This window comes from Rhineura floridana, chromosome 8 (assembly GCF_030035675.1).
Source record: "Rhineura floridana isolate rRhiFlo1 chromosome 8, rRhiFlo1.hap2, whole genome shotgun sequence".
NCBI classification, from domain to species: Eukaryota; Metazoa; Chordata; class Lepidosauria; order Squamata; family Rhineuridae; genus Rhineura; species Rhineura floridana.
In genome coordinates, this window is record NC_084487.1 from 34,020,187 (window position 1) to 34,043,259 (window position 23,073).

Genomic DNA, 23,073 nt, shown 5'->3' on the forward strand with positions numbered 1-23,073 from the left:
CCTGTTGAAGAGCTTCCTTTTCAAATGGGCCTTATAAGTGGAGATTTTTATCCCAGTCTTTATCTGCATTGGCCTAGAAATGGTTTTTATATATGTTTTATTGTTGCTATATTTATTGTTAAATTGTTTTGGGATGTTTTATGGGCAGTGATTCATATATGAGATAAATAAAATGATTAATTGATCTAAGCAATTAATTGACTTAACACTGCACCCCTAATTCATATTCATGTAGAACAATCCTATGAACATTTATTCAACACTGAGACTTATGTAGTCAGTGGGCCACTTGTTTATTTAAAATGTCTATAGCCCTCCTTTTCTGTGAGGCAAGAGGCCTCCAAAGCTTTTATACATACTCCTAAGCATGTGTACTTGGTATATAATTTTTAGCATCAGTGGGTTTTTAAAAATATCTTATAGCTAATCTTTACAAATATTAAATTCCTAGCATTATTGCCTCTGCAGTTGGTGGTTTTTAGTTTGTAATGGTTTTCAGCTCTTTCTCTGTGTGAAATTATTTGCCTATGTTCGTTATTTCTCATGTTGGGTGTTTAGGGTTGTTTCGGATTTTAATAGTGAACTGTACTGGATTTAAATCTTTACATTGCCTATATTTTGATCTGTATGTTGCCTGGATAACTTTTTATGAGGTGACTAATAAATATAACATAAATAAATACTGCATTTTCAAAGTAAGGTCTAAATTGCTTTTGAGCCCCAGTTCTATTTATGTGAAGTTTGGGAATGTTTGATCATTGTTAACACCAGCGAGAAACCAGAAGAGAGACATTCGTCATGCAAGCAACCACTGTAGGCTTTTCATTTGCACTTACAAATTGACTGAAACAGGAACTGCTTCCATGTCTCATGTGTTCTCTACAGCTCTTGGGTGTCTTCCATGATGGGTATCCTTGAGCTAACAAAAAAAAAAAAAAAAGCTACAGGAACACACAGCCAGAATATTTGATACTGAATTGAAATACTGCTGTTGACTGTGATGATCTATCATGTAGTTAGGGATGTTGTTTAGGGAATGAAGAAGGCATTGTTTTCCATTCTGCCCTGTATTGTGTCATGTGCAGCATTGTTTTCTTTCTGCTGCAGGTCATCTTCTGCCAAAAGCTACATTATTTGTCTCGCCGTCTACTGTGGTGTAATGATACAATTTACATTAAGTATGTAAATTACATTGCCATTATGTTCCTTCCACCCCATTAATTTCAGTGCCAAGGAAAAGCAGTGGAAATGGGAAACAAAATGTAATCAATTACATATTGTTTGTGGACTGAAAGCAACAACAGTGTATACCTATCATATCTGTGGGATGGATTCATTTCTGCACATGGGACAAATAAGCAAACACTGGCAATTTCCATTCCCATCTGCATTTTTGTTGTTCTACCCCCTTCCCCCATTGTCTTTTATGGTGAAACTGCTGTTTGCCGGGCATTGGCAATCAGAATAGCCACGCAGTTTTGCCACTCCAACCAGGAGTGCATTGGGAATGGGACCCCTTGGTTATAATTAGATAAAATATAGCCTGATTAGTTATTTGATGTTCATTAAAGAATACCTATAGTTCATTGTCTGGTATCAAAAACCCTAGAAAAGGGGCGGGGAACCTGTAGCCTTTCAGATGTTGCTGGACTCCTATCAACCCCAGCCATCATGTTCAATAGTCAGGGATTATGGGAGTTGTAGTCTATTAACATCTAAATGGCCACAGGTTCCCTATCCCTGATGTAGACAGATAAGGTTTTCCCTTGAATTGGCATCGCAGAATAGCATGTACTAGTATTGTATGGATTGAGACATTTATTAAAAATGTGGGGAGTAACAGATAAGCATGACTAATTTGGAAATCTGACCCCCCACACTGGTGTAATGACCAAACTAGGGGCTCATGGGTCTTGCACACAGTGAAATGTGTGATCTCCAAATTACTCTAGATGTCCTGCCACAGACGAGATGCGTGTGATCCACTTCAGATGGTACCTCAGAAGCAAGGAACTGATAGCCTGAGCTGCTGTCACTTCTGTATTCTCCGCTTCAACTGAATGTTCAAATCAACCCTGACTTGCACTTTTAAAGGTTATGCTGGAGCCTGAGAGGCAGTTTTATATATTATACTTTTGCTACTTGGAAAGCACTTCTATGTTTTTTTTTTAAAAAAGTGACTTGCATCAAACATGTCTCTTTTTAAAGCCCCTCCTAATAAAGGTGATGAAATGGAAGGGAGCATAACATGCTGTAGTTGACCAGGACAGGTGCCTAGCCATGTGACCAAAGTAGGGCTGCCAACATTCGATTTTTCAAAACTACGGACTCCTTGGATAGGGTCAGGGGCTGCCAGGGAAGGGGCAGGCCATAAATGAATCTGGAAAGTCAAGGTGGTGGGACAGAGTATGCTACTTTCTAGAGGTTGCTGGCTTTTGAGATCCCAGTATTTGCCACTTGATTCAGCACAATTTGACCAGTAAAATGCAGGCTGGTTAGCATTTTGATAACAAGCGGTGACATTGTTTGAAACAGGAACAAGAAGATGTTCAAGAAACATAATAGAAACAAATAATAACTTTGAGACAGAGTGAAACAAACAGAAAATTCTCAGAACAGTGGTCTCTTGATCGCTCCCAGCTGTGGCCCTTTCTTCATTTGCCCTGGGACTGGCTATATAATAGTGTTTTCTTCCAGAAAACAGTAAGAGAGTTTGTACAGTTTAGAAGTAAGTGTAAACAGGCTGAGTATGAGAGAGACTGTTCTCTGCTACATCTCAAACTTTTTTTGGGGGGGGGATTTGGTTAAGTGAGCACATGCCCTAGGGGAGTGTTAGACACCAGCAGGATCACTGCAATCCAATTTGCACGTGTATTGGAAATATTAAGGGGGAAGCAAGCTCTCTTTAAAATTTTGGCTGCATCAACAAAAATTCTGGCAACTGGCTAAGAGAGTAAATAAAATGCCAGGCAAGCAAAAGTTAGCTAGAAGCCTAATTGACAACTATGAGCCCAAGCTAAAGGGAGTGCAGGGAAAAAAGCTGTGTAGAAACAAGCGGGGGAGAGATGTGATAGAAGGAGGTCCATGTGCAGAGCCCTTCTCATGTAGTCTGGAAGTGCAAAACTAAAGGCGTGAAGGGGGACCGGGATCACACCACCTGTCCCTGCCTCCACATGTTCCTTGTTCTTTTCATTGATCACTGTTCAAATTGTATGCATGTAAATTCTGTATACACCTACATGGAATGCATATACATTATTTGCATAACAGGGTTTTCCTCCAAAAGAAAAGAGCAAAATGCAGAACTCCTGATGACAAGAATAATCATGTATTTTATCAAATTTTATCTCCACCCCCCCTTCCAAGGAGCTCAGGTTGACATACACATTCCTCCCCCCACCCCAACTCACATACACATTTTATCCTCACTACAACCCTGGGAGGTAGGTTATGCTAAGAGAGAGCAACTGGTCCATGATGAGCATTGTGGCTGAGTAGAGATTTGAACCTAAGTTTCCATGGTCCTCGTCTAACAGTAAAACCTATATGGCACACATCTGGCTATGTTCACTATGATATCATAGTGTAGAAATTGTGGGGTGGGGATAGCAGGCATGACCGCACTCTAGAAGTTCGTTGCATGTACTTCTATACTGTGTAAAAAGGCTGAGGGGAGAGGAGACAAGGCAGGAGTGAGCGGGAGGGAATGAAAAAACAAAGCCTGTAGAAGCTAGGAAGGGGAATCCCCATTATGGTCTCTTTTACATCAAGGTTTTATTACAGTCATTGTCCAGTATAATATAAATAAAACCAATTTAAAATATTGGAAGAGCAGTCCTAACTATCGAAAGGCGGTGTAACGTTGTTATGTGCCTTCAAGTCGATGAATAAGTGAGCTCCAATAGCATCTGTTATAAACCACCCTGTTCAGATCTTGTACGTTCAGGTCTGTGACTTCCTTTATGGAATCAATCCATCTCTTGTTTGGCCTTCCTCTTTTTCTACTCCCTGCTGTTTTTCCCAGCATTATTGTCTTTTCCAGGGAATCATGTCTTCTCATGATGTGTCCAAAGCATGATAACCTCAGTTTCATCATTTTAGCTTCTAATGATATTCTGGTTTAATTTGTTCAAACATCAAATTATTTGTCTTTTGCATGGTCCATGGTATCTGCAAAGCTCTCCTCCAATACCACATTTCAAATGAGTTGATTTTTCTCTTATCCGCTTTTTTCACTGTCCAGTTTTCACATCCATTCATAGAGATTGGGAATACCATGGTCTGAATGATCCTGACTTTGGTGTTCAGTGATACATCTTTGCATTTGAGGACCTTTTCTAGTTCTCTCATAGCTGCCCTCCCCAGTCCTAGCCTTCTTCTGATTTGTTGATTATTGTCTCCATTTTGGTGAATGACTGTGCCAAGGTATTGATAATCCTTGACAAGTTCAATGTCTTCATTGTCAACTCTAAAGTTACATAAATCTTCTGTTGTCATTACTTTAGTCTTCTTGATGTTCAGCTGTAGTCCTGTTTTGTGCTTTCCTCTTTAACTTTCATCAGCATTCGTTTCAAATCATTACTAGTTTCTGCTAGTAGTATGGTATCGTCTGCATATCTTAAATTATTGATATTTCTTCCTCCAAGTTTCATACCTCCTTCATCTTGGTCCAATTCTGCTTTCCATATATGTTCTGCATATAGATTAAACAAATAGGGTGATAAAATACACCCAACGCACATTCAAAGGGGAGCATAGGAGGCTGCCTTACACTTAATCATACCAATGGTCCATCAAAGTCAGTATTGTCTGCACTGACTGGCAGTGGCTTTCCTGGATATGAGGCATAAGTCTCTCCTGCCCCTGTGTGGAGATGCTGGGGATTGAACCTAGGACCTTCTGCATGTAAGGCAGATGCTCTACCACTGAGCTGTGGCCATTTCCCAAACCTGTACCCTTCAATCTCCTTTAAGATAAAACATTGAACCTATCTAATTTTAAAGCACCCTTATATCTGGGAAGATGTGACACATAAATATTTTGTTGCTTTAATCCCACAATTTGGATTCACACCTACATTTATTTTATAAATATTCCATGTGGTTTGAATCCCTAACTTTAAGACAATAAATGTTTTGCCTGTTTAACCCCCATCATGATCAGATCCTCGGGAAAAACCCAGTGTATATGTCTTGTTCTGAAGCAATTACATTGTTTTTTTAAAAAAATTAAATTGTGTTTTTAAATTGTTTTTTTGTGTTTTAAATTTTTTCTATTTGTTTTTAATGTTTTTAATTGTTGTAAACTGCCCAGAGAGCTTCAGCTATGGGGCGGTATATAAATGTAATAAATAAATAAATTTCATCCACACAGAAACGTCATTGTTATATAATTCTACCTTTTTTGTTGTCCTCTTCTATTTCTATACAATAACTGTTGTAATAGTTCTGTTTGTCCCTACATACTAGTTGCTGCATTTAGGGCTCTGACTGTGTTTCTGTCTCCTTTTGCTTTTGCTTTCCTTGTTTAACCATTTTAAGAGTTCCTTCAGTCACCCATTGAGGTTTTTCTCTCTTTTTAACTAGAGGTATTGTCATTTTGTATTCTTCCCTGATAATGTCTCTGACTTCACTCCATAGTTCTTCTGGTTCTCTATCAACTAAGTTGAAAGCCTCAAATCTGTTCCTTATTTGATCTTTATATTCTTCTGGGATGTTATTTAAATTGTATTTTGGCATTATGATTTCTTTGTTGTTCTTCTTTAGCTTTACTCTTGTTTTCGATATAACCAGTTCATGATCTGTACCGCAGTCTGCTCCTGGTCTTGTTTTTGCAGAAAGTATGGAACTTCTCCATCTTCTGTTTCCAATTATATAATCAATTTGATTCCTATATTGACCATTTGGTGATGTCCACGTGTATAGTCGTCTTTTCGGTTGCTCAAAAAATGTGTTGGCAAGAAACAAATCATTGGCTTTACAGAATTCAATAAGTCTCTCCTGCTTCATTTCTATCTCCTAAGTCCCATTTTCCCACAATTTCTAGTTCTTCCCTGTTCCCTACTTTTGCATTCCAATCCCCCATGATTATCAGAACATCTTGTTTTGGTGTGTGATCAATTTCTCCCTGTACTTCTGCATAAAATCTCTCTCCAGTTCCTCTTCTTCTGTGTTTGATGTTGGAGCGTAGACTTGGATGATGGTTATGTTAATAAGTTTCCTGTTTAATCTCATTGATATCACTTGCACAGACCATGCATTGTAACTCCTAATTGCTTTTGACATCACTTCTCACTATTAAAGCAACCCCATTTCCTCTTGATTTCTCATTTCCTGCATAAAATATTTTGTAGTTGCCTGATTGAAAATGTCCCATTCCCGTCCATTTTAATTCACTCACACCAAGTATTGCAATGTTGATACGTTCCATTTCTTGCTTGACAATTTCTAACTTTCCGTGGTTCATGCTTCTCACATTCCATATTCCTATTGTGTGTGTTGTACAACTCCAGACTCTCCTTTCACATCTGTGTGCATCAGCCTCTGGGCTTCTTTCGGCTTTGACCCAGCTGCGTCATTAGTCACAGCGCTACTCGTACGTGTCCTTTGTTCTTCCCCTGTAGCTCGTTGAGTCCCTTCTGACCTGGGGGTCTCATCTTCCAGCACTATCTTTTGTTGCATTTTGGATACTCTGTTCATAGGGTTTTCATGGTAAGAGGTATTCAGAGGTGGTTTACCATTGCCTTCCTCTGAGTTTGGATGCATCTTGTTCTGGTGTCTCAGCTTTGAGCATTCTGCCATGGGTGCCCCTGCTAGGAGTCTAACCTCTTGGTCTAGACTCCTGACGGCATTGCTCTCAGCTTCTTCGACACTCTCAAAAACCCTATTCCAAACTCTGTTGGGGGGGGGCTACTGCCAGTTGAACCATCCCAAGCCTGGCAGAGGAAAAACAAGCCATTAAAATAGAGTTTGACTTACACTACCCTTTTTGCCAGTGTAACGTCTGCTGGGTTGGTAGGTCATGTGACTGAACTGAACTGAGTTTGGAATGGGGTAAGTTTCCCCCTGTGTTGTCCTGCCTGAACCACTCCCCCAGAATGTCTGTTTTTGGGGACTTATGCCTGCCTTGGCTGAGCCAGGGTGGAGGAGTGTATCTTTGGCTAAGCCAGAATGGGCACTTCAGCTGGCATAACCCAGGCTCAGTTGGAGATCTGTCCATTCTTGAGAGATTTTGGGTTTGGATTACTCCCTAAATCAACATGTCTCCTATCTTCTTCTCCAGTGTCAGCATTCTTTTTGGACTGGGAACACATTTTGAATGTTGAGAAAGTGCTGTGGGTGCAAAACGGAAAAAAGGAAGGGCAAACTACAGAAAAGTGCACTAACAGGGAGGGGGGAACAGCAGCTGTTTAGGAGCCCAGGAGTTCCTTTTGCCTGGTGGCCAAACAACTCACTTATCAATCACAGCTCTGACTTCATTCACTGGCTGAAAAAAACATGACAGGTGGGAGCAGCCTGGCTGGTCTCATTTCACAGAAATTGCTTAGAAAAGTGCCTACATGTTTTGCTTCCTAACTGTCTTTCTAGGAGGGCTAGAGACTTATCTTTGTTGACAGATAACAAGGAAAAGGCAGAACTGCTCAACGCCTATTTTGACTCCGTTTTCTCCCAAAAAGGGAACAGTGTGCAACCTTGCATCGGTAGGAATCTCAGTAAGGGGTCGGGATTGCAGTTCGAGATTGATAAGGAGATAGTCAGAAATACCTAGTTAACCTAAATGAGTTCAAATCTCCAGGGCCTGATGAACTGCATCCCAGAGTATTGAAGGAACTTGCTGATGTACTCTCGGAACCTCTTGCCATCATCTTTGAGAAATCCTGGAGAACGGGAGAGGTGCCGGAGGATTGGAGACGGGGAAACGTCGTCCCGCTCTTTAAAAAGGGTAAAAAAGAAGATCCGGGGAATTACAGGCCGGTCAGTCTGACTTCAATACCGGGAAAGATATTAGAATGGATAATAAAAGAGTCCATTGGCAACTATCTAGATGACAATGCTGTGATTAGAAGGTGCCAGCATGGGTTTGTCAGGAAAAAATCCTGTCAAACTAATCTCATCTGTTTTTTTGATCGGGTCACTAGCCTAGTAGATGGTGGAAATGCTGTAGATGTCATCTATCTAGGTTTCAACAAAGCTTTTGACAAAGTCCCCCACGACCTTTTGATTAGCAAACTCGTCAAATGCGGACTACATGGAAATACTGTCAGGTGGATTCACAACTGGTTGGAAAACCATACTCAAAGAGTGGTCGTCGGTGGCTCTGCTTCGGACTGGAAGGAGGTTTCGAGTGGAGTGCCACAGGGTTCTGTCCTGGGGCTGATACTCTTCAACATTTTTATCAATGACTTAGATGATGGGGTGGAGGGAAACCTTATGAAGTTTGCGGATGATACGAAACTGGGAGGGATAGCTAACACAATGGAAGACAGGAATAAAATCCAAAGGGACCTGGATAGACTAGAAAATTGGGCTGAAATTAATAAAATGACATTCAATAAAGACAAATGCAGGATTCTGCATTTAGGCCACAAAAACAAAATGCACGGGTACAGGATGGGAAATACCCGGCTTAGCAATAGTGCGTGTGAGAAGGACCTTGGAATTGTAGTGGATCGCAAGTTGAACATGACCCAGCAGTGTGATGCTGCGGCAAAAAAGGCAAACGTGGTTTTGGGCTGCATAAACAGAGCTATAGTTTCCAGGTCGAGGGAAGTAATAGTCCCACTACATTCTGCATTGGTCAGGCCTCATCTGGAATACTGCGTTCAGTTCTGGGCGCCTCATTTTAAGAAAGATATAGACAAGTTAGAGCGGGTTCAGAAGAGGGCGACAAGGATGATAGCCGGTATGGAGAACAAGTCTTATGAGGAAAGGTTAAACGAACTTGGCATGTTCAGTCTGGTGAAGAGAAGGCTGAGGGGCGACATGATTACACTCTTTAAGTACCTGAAGGGCTGTCACATAGAGGAGGGTACAGATTTGTTCTCTGCTGCCCCAGAGGGTAGGACTAGGTCTAATGGTTTTAAGTTGCAGGAGCGTAGATTCAGATTGGACATTAGAAGGAACTTCTTGACAGTAAGGGCAGTTCGGCAATGGAACCGACTGCCTAGGGAGGTGGTGGGATCCCCTTCACTGGATGTCTTCAAGCAGAGGCTGGACAGCTATCTGTGGGAGATGCTCTAGCTGTGGATTGCCTGCTGTGAGCAGGGGGTTGGACTCGATGGCCTACAAGGCCCCTTCCAACTCTATGATTCTATGAAAGTGAAAGCTCAGAACCTTGGGTTCTTTCCCAGGGGCACCAGTGAACATATTTGTGGGCACCATGGCACCCACAGACACTGGTTTGGCAACTCTGGTTCTTCTCATTGCATTCACAAAGAATTTTGCAATAAAACCCTCCTCAGTCCTATATTTATCAGCAGAAATAAAACATCCAATGAATTTATTTAAGGATTTCCTTTAACAATTTTGACCTAATCGCTGCATAAACCAGATAGTATAATAAAACATGTGACAGACTTAACTTTTCCAATCCCACAAAGGCACAGACGCACATTCAAAGGGGAGCATAGGAGGCTGCCTTACACTTAATCATACCAATGGTCCATCAAAGTCAGTATTGTCTGCACTGACTGGCAGTGGCTTTCCTGGATATGAGGCATAAGTCTCTCCTGCCCCTGTGTGGAGATGCTGGGGATTGAACCTAGGACCTTCTGCATGTAAGGCAGATGCTCTACCACTGAGCTGTGGCCATTTCCCAAACCTGTACCCTTCAATCTCCTTTAAGATAAAACATTGAACCTATCTAATTTTAAAGCACCCTTATATCTGGGAAGATGTGACACATAAATATTTTGTTGCTTTAATCCCACAATTTGGATTCACACCTAGATTTATTTTATAAATATTCCATGTGGTTTGAATCCTTAACTTTAAGACAATAAATGTTTTGCCTGTTTAACCCCCATCATGATCAGATCCTCAGGAAAAACCCAGTGTATATGTCTTGTTCTGAAGCAATTACATTGTTTTTTTTAAAAAAAATAAATTGTGTTTTTAAATTGTTTTTTTGTGTTTTAAATTTTTTCTATTTGTTTTTAATGTTTTTAATTGCTGTAAACTGCCCAGAGAGCTTCAGCTATGGGGCGGTATATAAATGTAATAAATAAATAAATTTCATCCACACAGAAACGTCATTGTTATATAATTGACCAAGTTCATATTCTATTCTATGATTCTAAGTTAAGCTTTTCTAAGAGTGGTGGGTTTGCACAGAAGATTTAATAAGTGGAAAAGGAGATGCATCAGATGAAGTGGACTGTAGCCCAAGAAAGCTTATGCTGTAAAAAAAAAAAGTTAGTCGTTAAGGTGTCACAAGACTCTTGTAGCATTTGCTGCAATAGACAGACAATGCTCCCCTCTGGAAATTGTAAAAGGAGAGTGTGGCTTCATAACACTTTGAAAAAACATGGCTCTGCATTCCCAGATCCACAGAGGAGCTGGTAATGGTGATGGGCTGAACCACTCAAGGAATGTCTGCCACAACATCACAGGAAGGTCAGTCAGGCATACACTATGTTTTAAAAAATGCAGACAAAACAAACTCTAGTCCAGCTGAGTGAAAATGTCACAGCTGAAGCATGGGTAATAAAATGTGGGCAAATACAATGGCAGCTTGGTGGGAAAAGTATTTAGAAACCCTCTATTTGCCAGTGTTTGCCAAGATAAAGTACTGCAGACAGCTTCATTCTCTCCCAAGCAGGAGAGCTGACCTCATATCTTATTAGGATCACATTCCTGTTCAGTTGGAGACTAAAGAAGCACAATCCTATTAACAGCTTTCATGGAGTATTAATGAAATGGAATACTGCTTCAGCTAATCATCATCATAATCAGTGTATAACATGCTCACAGATGTAGTCCTGGTAATCATGTCAACCTGTTAGAATAAAAATAAGCCAAAATAAATAACCTTGAGATACTAGGATCCTCCATCCACCAACAAGTCATCGATTGTGGTGCGGTTCCTAACATTATTCCACTTTTTAGTGATGTCCTTGAGGTTAGTTGTTTGTCAGTCCCTTAGAGACAATTCACATGATCAAATTGGCATTTTGAGACTAGGAGGCAGTTCATACATGGTCCTGACACTATGCATGCTGTGAGGGACAAGTCTTGATCTCCTGAATACTCCCATGTCATATATAGAACCTTGAATGTGAAAATAGGTGGATGAGTAGGGCCTCTTCATATATGCCTAGATTTTACATGCCAAAGTGCGTGAGTCATAGGAACAAAGGAAAGTGCCTTATACCAGAACAGATTATTTGTCCATCTAGCCTAATAGTGACAACTCTGGCTGGCAGTGTCTCTCTAGGGTCACAGGCAGAGAGGTCTTTCACATCACTTGCTCCCTCATCCTGCAACTGGAGATGCAAGGGTTTGAACCTGGAGCTTTCTTCATGCAAAGCACATGCTGATACACAAGTGTTGGCTCACATATCCAGTATGCACACTGAGGAAGGCTATTATTAATTTGGTTATTTTATGTAATACCTTTCCTCCTTTTAGTCCTTTAAGACCTAAGTAGCTTACTGATTTTTTTTTAAAAAAAACACAGAATTAAAAAAAAAAGTATAAACCAGAAAAACACAAAATAGCAGAAAAAAATTCAAAGCAGCATCGTAACAAAAAGCAGTAGCAACATTAACTTTCAAAAGCTTTTCCTGAGCTTTTTTCACTGCCCGCCCAAAGGCCAGATGGTCCTTGCTCTTCTGAAGGCAGGAAACATCTTGGACCTTGACGAGAGCACCTTGGCAGGCACTTGTGGTGTGGATACATGAACCAAACCTTGAATACCACTGCATCCAAAACCTACAAACCAGTATGGCCTATGTTAATATAGATAGATAGATAGATAGATAGATAGATAGATAGATAGATAGATAGATAGATAGATAGATAGATAGATAGATAGATAGATAGATATTTGCACAATAGCTTTTAAAAATATTTTAGGGCAAATTTTAAAAGTGATATTAAAAACTTAAACACATTGCTAAAATTGCATGCTTCAGTGCAGTTTTACTTCCCTGCGCCCATGGCCATGTTATTTTATTTTACAAAATTTCTATGCTGCTTGATTATAAGAAAATCTCTAAGCCCTTTACAAGATACATTGAAATTATCAATAAAAATGTTAAAAACAAGTAATTAAGAACATTTAAAAGACAATTAAAACAGTAGTAAACTAAAAAAATGTTTAAACACATTAGCCTCTACATGTCTGAATAGGCTTGCCTAAACAGAAATGTTTTAACCAGGTACCAAAAGAATACAATGAAGTTGCCTGCCTGATGTCAATAGGCAAGGGCTTCCAAAGTGCAGGTGCTGCCACATCAGAAGGATGATTTCATGCGGAATTGGTATTATATGGCACCTGTAACAGTGCCAGTTCTGTGGTCAAGATTTGTCCAGTACTTGGATAAAACATATGGGATGTATACCGCCCTGGGCTCCTGCTGGGAGGAAGGGCGGGATATAAATCAAATAATAAATAAAACTAAATATACACATAAAAAAGCCTTTAGCCACCCAAGTGTGGAGAGCCAGTAGCAATTCTGCACACCTTATAGCAGAGTAACAATTAAAGCCCTCAGCATGCAAGCACCCTTGAATTAGCAACTATAGCAGGCCAGGTTGTCACTTGCTGACCCTTAAGGGAAGCATTTTTTTAAAAGGCTCTTCTGGAAAGGCTATTTTTGGTGAAACTGTCAGGTAGGATTTATTGAGGGTTTGCTTTAGCAGTGCTCTGTACTTAAAACTCCTTAAACCTCTCCTTGCTCAAATGTTTTTTATGCAGTTCACGACAATAATGTGTTTTGTACAGTATGAGAATATGGAATGGCATAGACTCTTTTTTACAGCAGAGAAGGCAGTACCTTCAGAATAGAGTACATGGAGGAAATGATGAGTGAAAAGTGTGCTGGTGAACACAAGTGTATGGAATGCCTGAATGTGACAATTAAAGCAGAGAACTGAACAAATAGTTGCCTGTGTGTAATCTCATGTAAAACTGTTGTTGCAGCCTTGTCTGCCTTCATTACCAGGAAGGAAAAGAATAAGAGAGATGAATGGATTGGGTGGGACTATTTTTCTCAATTTTTTCTGGTCATCACCTTTCTATATAGCATGTGTACAATTACAAAGTCCAGTTCTAAGACCTGTGAACACTATTAAATCAAAATGTTTAAACATGGGGAGCACATACGTTCCTAAATACTAATACATTCAATCTTATGCATGCATAATTTGGAGTAAGTCCTGCTGAACTCAGTGGGACTGAAGCATACATAGAATCAATGTCCATAATGCTGCAGATATTTTGACTTTTTATTGGGCTGCCCCTTTTCACGCATTAATACTGCTCATCTTCATTAGCCAGGCTGTTACATAAGGAGCATGTGTATGTATGCCCTAAATACTCTGACATGTGTTGCTGCCTCTTGCTCGGTTTGCAGTCCTCCCAATTTTAATTTGCCTAAATCTTAAGCTCTGCTCTTGAGATGGCAAATGCATTCATCATTTCAGTAGCCGCCTGAAGATGTTAAAACCACTTTAAAAGGTGAATGGGTCCAGAGCTAGGGTGGCTTGGTGCAAGAGAGAGCAGGACTCTTCCATCTTTAATAGTTGTGTAGAAGAGGGAATGTCAGCAGGGGTAGCTTGTCATACAAGTTACACCTGCTGACTTCTACACAACTATTTTGCCGTCCTGGGCTCCTGCTGGAAGAAAGGGTGGGGTATAAATAAAGTAATAAATAAATAAATTAATTAAATAAACTATTAAAGCTGCAGGAGCCCTGCTCTGTTTTCCATCTGGCCACCTTATCAAGATCCCAGGAAGCCCATGTGGAGCAAGCCTGCCAGACAATATGCCACCACTGGAGTAATTAGGAAGCCCCTTGAATGACTAATAAAAAAGGTCAAAATCCAAAAACTGTTGCATCCCCTTGATGCATTTTTATGCCACTGAGTTTTGTCCTTTTCACTTGACCCATTGTCAGCTCCTCTGAATAGGTAACTGCCCAAGGAGACAATGGACTTCCATGCAAATTCACACTTTAATTTGCTATTGAACAGCAACACTTTACTTTTTTCTTTTTTCTCATGTAACTTCCCCGTCATCTAACAGATGTGGAGCTCATTGGCTCTTGAAATGTCAGAAAATATGACGACACCATCCAAATAAATGATAACAAATCAAACTAGCAAACCTCTAAATGAGTATCGGAGGAAGTGCTGGAAGGTTTTTGTAGAATTGCCTAGTCTAAAGAGTATGACTAAGGCTTCATTAAAACATGACACTGCACTTGTCCATGAAAGCACTTGTCCATATCATTATAGCATAGAGCTGCTATGATGCCATCTCATTGACAAGGTGAGATTATTCCACAGGCACCTATACTTCTGGACAGTTCAATAGTTCCGCAAACTAAAGGCCAGATTAGATGTGACAGGGCAGCTGCTCTTGTGTCTCCCCATTTGTATATAAAGCAAGTTTGAGGGGCTGTTCTTTAGGCGGGAGAAGAGGAGTACACCTTTCTCTATATTGTCTTACTGCACTCCAGTGGTGGCTGGTGGCTGCATGGCAGTGGGGCAGTGGAATTCGCTCTGGGTTTTAGTCTGAACTTTCAAGGAGCTGTGTAAGGTGCTTCAGCTAAAATCCGAAGCGCATTCCTGTGCCCCACTGGCATGGAGCCACCAGCCGCCACTGTTGCACTCTTTTGCTTTAAGCAGTTTTCTCCCATATGGGTTGGGAGAAAATTCCTTAAAGCGACAGAGTACAGTGAGGCAAGACAGGAGAGGGAATATTTTCCCCTCCCCACCTCCCAAGTGCTCATTTTCATGTAAAGACTGAACTACTTTCCACCTCTGAGCAAGACAGAAATGTGGTAAAATACGCTTGGCTCTGCCTCGTCTAGTTTAACACTGCATGACTATCACTGTGAACAATTAAATGGGGCTAGAGGTTAGACAGACATGCCGAAGGTACAAAACCCTTATATTAAAAAAGAAAGTGACCGACCTGTGGTGCTTAACATTGCTATGGTTATTAAGAGATCTTAAAAATAATAAATGCTCTTAAAGTGCACATCTTCTTTTCAATTTAATGTTGAATATATCCAAGAGCAACCCTTTAAACCTTGCTAAAAAAAAAAATCCTTTCTCTCTCTCCCCCCCCCCAGCTTCTGAAATCTGAAAAGGCACCTCTGCTTATGAAATAATTTTGGAAGCCTACTGGAGAATGCAAATAGGAATATAAAAATAAGCATGCAACTGTGCTTTTTGTTTTCCAGATGCATGCAAACACCTCATGTTCAGAAATGTTGTCTTTGTAAAAACTGCATCTGGGCTGTGCATGGCTGTATTTAGCCACACACCATTTTGTTCCAAGGAGCCAACATTGTGCATTGTTAAGGGGACTCAGGCTGTATCAAGTCAGTTTGCTGAACTCTGAAATAATTAAGCAAGTGGTGATGGTCGGATGTCTATTTTTAAATGAGTAAACATGTGCTTTACTTTCTGTGTGTTTTTCACCTACCTCCTGTGAATGAGCATATTTAAAAATATGAGGGAGGATGGCTTAGTTTATTATTCTGGGTGTTTTGGCACTTAAGAAAGTAGCATTTCCCTTCAGCATGTTTATTTCCCACTGTCTTTTAATAAACATTTCCCCCCTTTCTCAGTATATTTTCCTTTTCTCTTAGTGAGATGAAAATATCATTTTCCATTGCATTTGGATTTTCAGATGATCTCTGCTTGGCTTTACTAGGCATAGGCGAAAGAAATAAAACAAAGCCTTGTTTTCAATCCCCTATGCATTCCCCCCCTTTTTCTTTCCATTATGATTCATGCAACATGTTTGAAATGCATAGAACTGATAACAGATAGGCAGATCAAAGCCTTCTGCAAGTTGATGGCCCAGCTATAAACAGAGTGAACGGGGCACAGGTGTTTTCCCACACGGATGCCATTTGAACAAAAACCCTCCTTTATGTAGTGCTTGTCCTGTGAAGCGAAGCAAAATCTGAATGGAGACTATCCTACTGTGTTAATGCACATTGTCTAAAGCTTTAATATCTAATGTTGCGTTAATGAATGACAGGAGACATTAGAAAGGCTACTGCTTCCAAGCTCTGGATCTGGCACAGGTGAGTCAAAATAATGTACATGAAGGGCTTTAAACACTCCAGCGCACTAAATAAATGCTGATTATTACTATGATGATGATGATGATGATCAAATCCACTGGATTATGCTACTGTGGAACAATGTAGAAAATGAAATTTATTATCCAGAGTAGTCCCTTTGTAGCCCAGGCTAGTCTAAGCAAGGGAAAAATGGTGAGGTTTGTAAAGTGATGAAAGATCAGTAGTTGGATGAAAGTACTTAGACTGTACATAGAAATTCCAAGAAGTAAAAGCAATGTACATCACTGAGGAAGTGGAGAGGTTTTTGGCAATAGAAGATTCCTTACATAAAATTAATTGACGAATAATAACTGGTTAGTGTGTGCACATGCACACAAGCGCGCACACACAGCATCAATATGGTGAGTGCCAGGCTGCATTTGGTGGATGTACTTTAATCCAAGTGGAATCCACACTGGACCTGTGAGGCAGCCCTGTACAGGTATTTTTTTGCAAATGCAATTGGTGCAAATGGACCACACTGTACAGAACTTAACACTGTTATCTTCCTTCCTTGTTTGTTTATTTATTTATTTTCTATCCTGTCCTTCCTCCCAGTAGGAGCCCAGGGCAGCACCATTGCATACTACATACCACTGTGAAGTGTGATAAAAAGTGGGTGGGTCTTAAGAACATAAGAACATAAGAAGAGCCTGCTGGATCAGGCCAGTGGCCCATCTAGTCCAGCATCCTGATCTCATAGTGGCCAACCAGGTGCCTGGGGGAAGTCCGCAAGCAGGACCCGAGTGCAAGAACACTCTCCCCTCCTGAGGCTTCCGGCAACTGGTTTTCAGAAGCATGCTGCCTCTGACTAGGGTGGCAGAGCACAGCCATCATGGCTAGTAGCCATTGATAGCCCTGTCCTCCATGAATTTGTCTAATCTTCTTTTAAAGCCGTCCAAGCTGGTGGCCATTACTGCATCTTGTGGGAGCAAATTCCATAGTTTAACTATGCGCTGAGTAAAGAAGTACTTCCTTTTGTCTGTCCTGAATCTTCCAACATTCAGCTTCTTTGAATGTCCACGAGTTCTAGTATTATGAGAGAGGGAGAAGAACTTTTCTCTATCCACTTTCTCAATGCCATGCATCATTTTATACACTTCTATCATGTCTCCTCTGACCCGCCTTTTCTCTAAACTAAAAAGCCCCAAATGCTGCAACCTTTCCTTGTAAGGGAGTCGCTCCATCCCCTTGATCATTCTGGTTGCCCTCTTCTGAACCTTTTCCAACTCTATAATATCCTTTCTGAGATGAGGCGACCAGAACTGTACACAGTATTCCAAATGCGGCCGCACCATAGATTTATACAACGGCATTATGATATCGGCTGTTTTATTTTCAATACCTTTCCTAATTATTCCTAGCATGGAATTTGCCTTTTTCACAGCTGCCGCACACTGGGTCGACATTTTCATCGTGCTGTCCACCACAACCCCGAGGTCTCTCTCCTGGTCGGTCACCGCCAGTTCAGACCCCATGACCGTATATGTGAAATTAAGATTTTTTGCTCCAATATGCATAATTTTACACTTGTTTATATTGAATTGCATTTGCCATTTTTCCGCCCATTCACTCAGTTTGGAGAGGTCTTTTTGGAGCTCTTCGCAATCCCTTTTTGTTTTAACAACCCTGAACAATTTAGTGTCGTCAGCAAACTTGGCCACTTCACTGCTCACTCCTAATTCTAGGTCATTAATGAACAAGTTGAAAAGTACAGGTCCCAATACCGATCCTTGAGGGACTCCACTTTCTACAGCCCTCCATTGGGAGAACTGTCCGTTTATTCCTACTCTCTGCTTTCTGCTTCTTAACCAATTCCTTATCCACAAGAGGACCTCTCCTCTTATTCCATGACTGCTAAGCTTCCTCAGAAGCCTTTGGTGAGGTACCTTGTCAAACGCTTTTTGAAAGTCTAAGTACACTATGCCCACTGGATCACCTCTATCTATATGTTTGTTGACACTCTCAAAGAATTCGAATAGGTTACTGAGACAGGACTTTCCCTTGCAGAAGCCATGCTGGCTCTGCTTCAGCAAGGCTTGTTCTTCTATGTGCTTAGTTAATCTAGCTTTAATAATACTTTCTACCAGTTTTCCAGGGACAGAAGTTAAGCTAACTGGCCTGTAATTTCCGGGATCCCCTCTGGATCCCTTTTTGAAGATTGGCGTTACATTTGCCACTTTCCAGTCCTCAGGCATGGAGGAGGACCCGAGGGACAAGTTACATATTTTAGTTAGCAGATCAGCAATTTCACCTTTGAGTTCTTTGAGAACTCTCGGGTGATGCCATCCGGGCCCGGTGATTTGTCAGTTTTTATATTATCCATTAAGCTTAGAACTTCCTCTCTCGTTACCACTATTTGTCTTAGTTCCTCAGAATCCCTTCCTGCAAATGTTAGTTCAGGTTCAGGGATCTGCCCTATATCTTCCACTGTGAAGACAGATGCAAAGAATTCATTTAGCTTCTCTGCAATCTCCTTATCGTTCTTTAGTACACCTTTGACTCCCTTATCATCCAAGGGTCCAATTGTCTCCCTAGATGGTCTCCTGCTTTGAATGTATTTATAGAATTTTTTGTTGTTGGTTTTTATGTTCTTAGCAATGTGCTGCTCAAATTCTTTTTTAGCATCCCTTATTGTCTTCTTGCATTTCTTTTGCCAGAGTTTGTGTTCTTTTTTATTTTCTTCATTTGGACAAGACTTCCATTTTCTGAAGGACGACTTTTTGCCTCTAAGAGCTTCCTTGACTTTGCTCGTTAACCATGCTGGTATCTTCTTGGCCCTGGCGGTACCTTTTCTGATCTGCGGTATGCGCTCCAGTTGAGCTTCTAATATAGTGTTTTTAAACAACTTCCAAGCATTTTCGAGTGATGTGACTTGTACACTTAAACCAAAGGGGAGGATAGGATTTTCATAGATGAAGACACACCCTTTCTTCCTTTTCAGACGCTTGTTAATGGGTTCCAGATCCTCTCCTTTTTTCTTTTTCTTTTAAAAAACCCTATATTACCAGTAGGCCGTATTACATTTCTGGGCTTGAAACTTCTTGGTTTATCTCTTTCTGTGGAGATAGTCCAGACTTAACAAAGGCTTTCTGAAAAGCCAAATTGTATCAAATAGAACAGCTGCACTAGAATAACTATTTTTATGACAGAACAGATCTAAATGGGGAGTCTTAATAAAATGAGATTTTCCTTACTTCTTCAGCAATCCAAAATAATATATGGCCTGTAAGCTAGTTCTGATTACCTCTCAAACATTACTGAAAACATTAAAACACATTTTTGCAATAACAACATCCACTCTAATATTTCACAGTTATCTCTCCTACCAAGCCAACCTCCCCGCCTCCTATTACACATTGCTAAATAACTTCTCTGTCTTTTGTTTGCTGTAGTCCAGCCTTTGCCATCCTGGTGCTGTCCAGGTATTGTTGGACGATGACTCCCATGAACCACAGCCAGCATTGGGGCTGATGGTCATTGTAGTTGAAAAACAGCTGAAGGATAACAGGTTGGTGAAGGCGGCTATACTAGTTTAGTTTGCCGTTGGCTACCTTCCACCAGCTTTAAAACCTAGGAGGTTGTTAGATTTTTCCTTAAAGGTATACTAAAAACAAAAGGGAGTAGAAAAAGAGGAAGACCAAACAAGAGATGGATTGATTCCCTAAAGGAAGCCACAGACCTGAACTTACAAGATCTGAACAGGATGGTTTATAACAGATGCTATTGGAGGTCGCCGATTCATAGGGTCGCCATCAGTCATAACTGACTTGAAGGCATATAACAACAATACTAATAAAAAGAAACAAAATTGTCTCACAGTAGGTTCAAAATACACCTCAGCAGCTACAGTGCATGAGACCTGGCAGGCTGTGCATTGCACAGACCCTTAGTGTTCATTCACAGGCATTGACATTAAGGTTAAGGTGCAAGCAAGTCCTGACTCAGGGATGAAACATCAGAGAAGAAAGATCCTGAAAGGAAAGGGGCGGGGGGAAGCTGAGACCTTGAGGAATGACAACTGCAGCTTGCACTAAGGGTAGTTTTGAACCCTAGTCTTACTCAGAGTAGACCCATTAAAGTTCATAGACATGACTAATGGAGGTTTATTAATTTTAGTGAGTCTACTCTGAGTAAGACTTAATTGAATACAAACCTAAATAAATGTTAAGGAGAGCCAAATGGCAAAAAATATGAATAGCAGTTAGCCAGGGAGAGGTATAAAAATAAAAAGGAGCCTTGTAGCACCTTTTTGGTACCTGGTAAACAGGGACAGTTGGAGTGTGTAATAAAACTGCATTTACTTGAGGCCCTTGATTACAGTGTCTGCTGTTTACATGTATTTATATTAATCTAGTAACTCTATATTTAATCTATCAAATAGTGTTGGAAATTTCTTGAGCTGGTAACTTTCTCAGGCTGAAGTAAACAAGGTCAAGTCTTAGTCGTCCTGTTGGCACCTCAGAGGAAAACAGTTTACATTGTGCTTCTCTGTCTCTCTCACTCTCTCTCTCACACACATGCAGAGAGGTTCTGCCTCTCGCTTGCACCACCTGTTTTATTCACAAGAAAGCATTTCCACCTTTAGGAGTATCCCGGCAATCTGACTTGTGGGAACAAAATCTCTTTGGCTCCCTCTAGAGTTGAAGGGAAAGAACTGATGGGTTCCTAGCCCCCTCTGGCCTTGTAGAAACGTGTCAAAAATTGAAGATATCTGTGCCTCCTAGATGGAGGCTGACATATAGATGTGGGAATGTTTGAGGAACAATCTTTCCTAGGTCTCAGCCACAGTAGCGCAGATTTCAGTAGCCCTGCATATGGTCTGGTACTAACAGAGTTCCAGTTATTGCCGCTTTACCAAGGCCTGTGTTTCAGACCATATGTGATTATTTCTCCAGGACATCTCTTATGTAGCCCATTTATTGGTTCTGTTCATGGAATAACAATGTGGTATAGTGGTTGGAGTGTTGGACTAGGCTGGGGAGAGCAAGGTTTCTGAAATATTCTCAGCCATGAAACATGTTGGGTGTCCTTGGGCTAGCCATTCTCCCTCAGCCTAACCTACCTCACAAAGTTGTTGTGAGGATAAAATGAGGGGTGGAAAAGAGAGAACCAAAGTATATGAGCTTGAAGGGAAAGCAGGATATATATCCATGTAATAAATAAACAAACAAAATAAAATAACTTGATTGCAGCAGAAGTGGATTGGGTCCTTTTAAAAGAGATATGGCCTCTTTGCTAAATGAATTTTTGTTTTGTTTTGGTATACTAAACAAAATTAAACACTTTTGTAACAGTTTGAAACAAACCAATTTTGAATTTGAAGGGAGGAAATGATGTCTATTTGAAATTACAGAAAAATTTGGAATATCTGGATTTGCATCCAGCAGTGGTGCTGAGTTGATGGTAAAGGAGCAAAGCAGTTTTTAGCAATTGCCCCTCCTTCTTGCAGCTCCTCACCCCACTAAATCTGCTCTGAAGAGTCCCCCAACCTTCTGGAGCAGATTTATGGTGGATGTGGGGAGGGGCAATCACCAAAAATTGCTTCGATCCCAATTCTGCTGATGGTAGCCTTACAATCTCTGGAGTTTACTGGGGATAGTGACCTCAAAAATCAAGATCATTTCGCTATCTGGATTTTCCTATCAAACACTTTCTGCATCTCAACTATTTTTTTAAAAAAAAATCCCTGTTAAGGGAGGGAAAAATGTAAAAGTATGTTCTGAGAAATTGGGGAAGCAGTCATTAGAGGTGAAGGAGATTGCTTGATACCTTATGTTTTGCGTCCTCTGCCCCATACCATCTTTTCTCAATTGCAGATTTAAATTATAAAGGCAGCTATGAACCTCACATAAAAGCAATTTCACTAGTTTTCCTTGATCATTTGCTTTATAGTGAGCTTCCTCTATTTTCATCCTCCCTCCTTCCCTCCTTCCCTTAAATTCAGCACCTCCCTGTTAAGTAACTGAATCCGTCATGACGACCCCAGAAGATTCTATGACTCATTGCAATAGAATAGCTTTTAACTTCATTGTAGGCTGTCATCTTCCTCAGAAAGGTCTATTATAGGTGATAAGCGGAGATGTGCAACCAATTTGCTACTTGCAGTACTTTTTGATCCAAATAAACATAATGTTTTGTTTTGTATTGTCCTTTAAAGTTAATTTCATCCATCCGAAATTCTGGTAAGAGAGCATCTCTTGTGACTTGGTATTTCCATCTGCAGGCTGCAGTGAGAAAGAGTATTGGGGTCTGGGTTTCCTCAGATATCCCTAATTTTAATTTTCTTAGAATCTGTGGTGTGCATTTTGTTTATTTGTCAGAGTTCTTTGTATGTTTCTCTATGTTGTGAGTTGATATGTCTTCCAATCCTCAAAATCAGCACCATCACTTGAATCAGGGATATAATGAGGGATAGCAAAGATTTAAATTAATATTTTTATCCCTGAAGCAGGAAGGAAGATGATGACATCTTTTCTCCCCTGCCCAGCCTTTTCTTTGAAAGGGAAATGGTGCATTGGAGAGAGGATGACTCTAAGAAGTTATGGAGCCCCAAAGTCAAAAAGAGCACATGAAAATGGTGGGAAAATGAAAGATAAAATCAAGAAAGGAGTTGCCTTTCCTGGGATAAAAACTGGGTATCTACTGCAGAAACAGTGGCAGTAGCCAGCTTGCTGCTGCTGGAGACTAGTTTCCCCCTTTCTCACAGTTTTATATTTTGGCACTTTCTGAGAGCTGAATAATAAACTAGTGGTTTCCTTCCCCAC

At 40.5% G+C, this 23,073-nt stretch overlaps 1 protein-coding gene and 2 non-coding genes across 6 annotated transcripts in view; 1 reads left to right on the forward strand and 2 right to left on the reverse strand.

The window, feature by feature from the left end:
- TBXAS1 (thromboxane A synthase 1) overlaps positions 1-23,073 on the forward strand; it is a 387,815-nt gene that overhangs the window by 154,981 nt on the left and 209,761 nt on the right. The gene's annotated exons all lie outside the window — the stretch shown is intronic.
- TRNAV-UAC (transfer RNA valine (anticodon UAC)) lies at positions 4,869-4,944 on the reverse strand. Its single transcript has one exon. It is a non-coding gene; the product is annotated as a tRNA-Val (tRNA).
- TRNAV-UAC (transfer RNA valine (anticodon UAC)) lies at positions 9,739-9,814 on the reverse strand. Its single transcript has one exon. It is a non-coding gene; the product is annotated as a tRNA-Val (tRNA).